Source organism: Monodon monoceros, unplaced genomic scaffold (assembly GCF_005190385.1).
Source record: "Monodon monoceros isolate NGI ecotype Baffin Bay Population unplaced genomic scaffold, NGI_Narwhal_1 Super_Scaffold_15, whole genome shotgun sequence".
In the NCBI taxonomy this organism is placed as follows: Eukaryota; Metazoa; Chordata; class Mammalia; order Artiodactyla; family Monodontidae; genus Monodon; species Monodon monoceros.
The window spans coordinates 26,239,763-26,245,012 of record NW_021703771.1 but is presented as its reverse complement, the minus strand read 5'-3'; the positions used below and the strand labels follow the sequence as shown (position 1 = coordinate 26,245,012).

Genomic DNA, 5,250 nt, shown 5'->3' with positions numbered 1-5,250 from the left:
CTAGGATAATATTGTCTATATCTATAAAAACTATTTCTGGAATGTTGTTATGAATTGCATTACACCTGTATATCCCACTGTATATATGCACTGAATCTTCTTTATCCATTCATCTATCGGTGGACATTTAGGTTGCTTCCATGTTCTGGCTATGTGAGAGTGCTGCAGTGAACGTTGGAGCGCATGTGCCTTTTTGAATTATGGTTTTCTTAGGGTATATGCCCAGTAGTGGGATTGCTGGGTCATATGGTAGTTCTATTTTTTTTTTTTTTTCCTACCTTTATTGGCCAGCAGGCTACTTGAGGGGGATGAAGCAGGAGGAGAGGGTGGCCCCAGTGCCAGGCCGGCTGTGCTTCATGGGCTTGTAAGTGATGGATAACTCACCTAGGTAGTGGCTGGTCATCTCAGGCTTGATTTCCACCTGGCTGAAGGTCTTGCCATAGTAGCCGCTCACCATGCTGCCCATCATCTCGGTCAGGATGATCATGTCGCGCAGGTGCGTCTTCACCAACTCAGGCTTCTCCATGGGTGGCACCTCCTTCCTGGCCTTGTGCAGCCACTTCAGCAGCAAGTGCTGCTTCCTATGGAGGCCGCAGTTCAGCCGCTACTGCTGCCTCACACTGTACGGCTGCATCAGCTGCTCACGGGACATGTCCGGCAGCTGGTTGAAGTTCATGAAGTGGTAGGTGAACTTGAGGAAGGTCCACTTCTTCTTCTGTTCCACTTCCGCCATCTTGTTGGCTCTTCAGAAAGCCAGTTTTAGTTTTTTGAGGAGCCTCCATACTGTTCTCCATAGTGGCTGTATCAATTTACATATTACTCAGCCATAAAAAGTAACAAAATAGGGTCATTTATAGAGATGTGGATGGACCTAGAGCCTGTCATACAGAGTGAAGTAAGTCAGAAAGAGAAAAACAAATATCAAATATTAATGCATATATGTGGAATCTAGAAAAATGGTACAGATGAACCTACTTGCAGGGCAAGAATAGAGACAGATGTAGAGAATGGATGTGTGGACACAGAAGAGGGAAGCGGGGATAAATTGGGAGACTGGGATTGACATATATAGGCTACCATGTGTAAAACAGAGAGCTAGTGGGAACCTGCTGTATAGCAGAGGGAGCTCAGCTCGGTGTTCTGCGATGACCTAGATGGATGGGATGGGGGGATGGGAGGGAGGTCCAAGAGGGAGGGGATATAGGTATACATATAGCTGATTCACTTCATTGTACATCAGAAACTAACACAACATTGTAAAGCAATTATACCCCAATTAAAAAAAAAATGAACACCTCTGGAAAAATAAAAAACAACCCTGTATATCAATTTTAGGTGAACTTCAAAAATTAGTCTCCAAATCAATCAGTATCTATTATTATGACCTTTAGAACAGTGTTAAAATCTCGCTTGACTTTTTATTAAGGTAATGTGTGTCTGTTTCATTAAATTATAAACTAATTCAGGAGAGGTGATCTTTCAATATCCATGCATATGTTTCTAAGGTCTAGCTTGTTGGTGTGCAAGAGGAGATATTCAGTAAATCTTTACTTTAAAAATTGCATTAGAATTATTAACTTTAGCAAGTTGCATTACACTCTCAACATTTATTTTCCAATGCATTACTCAGTATTCAAAATAAAGCCATCCTTTTAAATCTTGATTCATTCCTCTTTCCTCCATGATGATACCCTTTCATGTACTACTTTTGGTAGTTTAGAAAATACTTCCATTTGTCTGATAGTTAATTTCATGAGCACATCAAAACTTATTTTAAATTTTGTCTTTTTATATGTAGGCTTTGAGAGAAATTGTTGGTTAATATCTAGGAATTTACATCTACAAATTTATGTTAACAGATCAGTTATTTACAAGGGACAACTGGAGAATCAATCAATTGGATTTTTTTCTCTCTGTTGTCTATGTAAAGCCTAAGATTACAATGCACTCTTCAACATTCATTTTTCTCCTTACCTTTTTCAAGTCAATTCTACTTTTGTAAAGCTATGTTAGCCATTTATGTTTTTTTGTTGTTTTCCACAAGTTCTAAAACAACCCACGGACCATACAAAAATAATGGTGCTCTATTATATTTTTTATTGTGGGTTACGTATTACCATAGGCAACTTTTCTTACTATTAATAATATTCCTCTCCTCTATTTTCATATATTGTGCATTCTTCTAGATCTTATGTAAATTCTTTACTGATCAAACATACCTGATAAAGTCTCTTCTGTTTATGCATAATATTCAATCCAGTGAATCATTTAAAGGGGAATTAAGTCTGCAATTTCTTGACAGTGCTTTTATTGCCATTTAACTGTTACTTAAATATTGCCTTTTTTTTTTTTTTTACTTCTATTCGTATACTTTGCTTTTCCTCCCAGCTGTAGATTCCTGGAAATCTACAGTATGTAGTATATTATAAATACATAATTATTATTTGATTTGAATAATATGTATACTCCAAGAGCACAATAAATGGTCACTTGCAACCCCAAGTCTGTGCCTTAAAAGCCTTTAGCAGTATCTTTCTTTTATTCTTATCTTGAGAATATTGACCAAATAATTGTTCAGGGTATTTTTATTGCAGTGAATATTCACATGATCAGATCATATGATGGTTAAGGGTTTAACTCTCTGGTCAGATGGTTTCCATTCAAATTTTTGCTACATTTTTCTTATTACTCCTGTGACTATCAGTTAATTGTTTAACCTTTCTAATATATATTCATAATAAAGATAGTAAAATTATTTTATTGTAATAAAGTTGTATAGTACTTGTGATTAAAATAAGTGTCAAATTTTTTTTTGATCAAATTTCAGTAAATATGCATTTTTGGGAAACGTATCTTTACTTCATTGCTGTGAGGATGAAATGAAGACTTTGTTGTGAGAATGAAGTGAGGCTATGTATGCAAAGCACTTGGTAAGTGCTTGTAGTATAGTAAGTATATGATAAATGTTACTTTTTTAATAATTTTATTTTATTTATTTATTTTTGGCTGCGTTGGGTCTTTGTTTCTGTGCACAGGCTTTCTCTAGTTGCGGTGAGAGGGGGCTACTCTTTGTTGTGGTGCATAGGCTTCTCATTGCGGTGGCTTCTTTTGTTGCAGAGAACAGGCTCTAAGCACGCAGGCTCAGTAGTTATGGCACGTGTGCTTAGTTGCTCCGCGGCATATGGGATCTTCCCAGACCAGGGCTCGAACCCATGTCCCCTGCATTGGCAGGCAGATTCTTAACCACTGTGCCACTAGGGACGTCCTAGATGTTACTTTTTATTAGTAGTATATCTTTAAAGTGAATGCTTTTTTTCTATTCACAAGTTACATTGTACAAAAGACTGCAATTATTTGGGAGAATGTTACCATTTACTTCAGGTTATTATGTTTAATATGTGACTATTTTAGAAGAACAGGGTTATAGCACCTGAAACTTTTGAAGGCAGATGATGAAAACCTCAATTTTGAGGTTTTTTCCTCTAAAAATGCATGTTTTGTATTCTTATAAAGAATATTTAATATACTTTCAATAATGTGTGATATTAATATTTCAACTGTTGAATTTGTCCATTTTTCCCCCAACAACATTCTGCCTACGTTTCTAGAGCACATGTTCAATTTTAATAAATCCTGATTCTTTGGAAGATTGTTACATTCATTATAACCCTTCTATACTAATTTTTATCACTAATGCTGCCTCTATGCTCTGGTAAAAAATAATCTGATTCTCTTTGATGAAATTTCAGTAAAGATTTTGTGCTTCTGTACAGTGAATCTCACTGGTTTCCATTTATCTCCTGGGCATAATTTTAGTTAGAGGGCAAACCTTAGGGAAAGAGCTTTGAAAGATCCGTTAAAGAAAAATTGTCTTTCTGCCTTGGCTACTGTCAGATCATCTTTGGTCTAATTCTAATGAAATTGATACTCATTTATTTCTGAAGGTTGTGTGAGAATTTACATCATGGCTGTTCTAGCTTAATCTTCTTGTTTGCCATCCCTCCAGGTTTGTAGGAGTCCCAGGTGATTTCAGAAAATTGAAATAGTGAAATAATACCAATTGAAAAAATGATTGCTACTTATAGAGTATTAATCTGTGGAGTTCAAACTCATTAATCTAAATCACCTCCCTTTGAGAGAACAGAAAGCATGTATGACAAACCACCTGAGAGGTCAGATTGAAAAAAAAAGAAAGAATGAAAGAGAAAAAGAAAAACAGTAAGGTAGTATTAAAGAACTCCAAGGTTACATAATAAATTAATGGGGAGTTAGAAAGTTTATTAAACTTCTAGTTTGCTTCACAGGGGATAGTGATACTTCTCAAAGCCACATACAGTTATTTTGGTTTAGAATGCCCTAACTAATCCAGAGTTTAAAATCTCAGAAATTAGACACAATAATACTTATATACAGAAAAAAATTCTATTAAGAACAAATTTTAAAGCCTTTTCCCCATTGCACTATAAACTCTTCAGTTACAGCTGAAATAATTCATTCCAAGAATATAATCGGGCTCTGTGTGATTTTAGCCCTTTTATTCTTTGTTCATATGTTATTTGAAGTTTTAGAGAGATAGGTATTGAGAATGGATGTCATTTGTTACTGTAGCAGCTGTGACCATTTGGATGGAAGGAAAGACATTTGTCAAAACATATGTATTTCTAACTTGGCAGGTGATTCCTTAATGATAGCAATGGAGCCTCATAGCATGCTGGGAAAATGACGATAATATCATTGTCTACAATGTTTTATATAAACATCCCATGAAAATACAGGAACATATATGTGGAGATGCTTGTGGAATCTAAAAAAAAAATTTACTGTCAGATTTCTTGGCCATAGAACCAAGAGCATAAAGAGGGTTCTTGGGAATTAAGTAACCTGATTAAGGAAACGTAACTACTTTGCTGGGGAAATTCATCGTCCGATACAAATGTAATGTAAGGTTAATATCCGGTGCAGAGATTTCCATGAAAGAACAAACTACTCTAAATAAAAGAGGGATGAGGAATTTTAAGTGTCTTAAAGGATGAGATAACATTTACTAGGAAATGGCTCAGAAATGTCCTTATTAGTGGCAAGTTCAAGACAAGACTTAAAAAAACCAACAATGTCCAAAGTGAGTTTTTTGTTTCTTACTTTTTTGTTTGTTTTTTTTTAGGATTGTTTACTGTATTGTATGTCTAATGTAAAACTTCTCCAAAGATAATAGAAAAAATTTAGTTAAATCCTCTTAACCATTTATGGTTT

The 5,250-nt window shown here is 35.3% G+C and overlaps 1 pseudogene; it reads right to left on the bottom strand.

The window, feature by feature from the left end:
• Positions 1 to 295: 295 nt before the first annotated feature.
• LOC114896339 lies at positions 296 to 733 on the bottom strand (annotated as a pseudogene).
• Between the last annotated feature and the right edge of the window lie 4,517 nt (positions 734 to 5,250).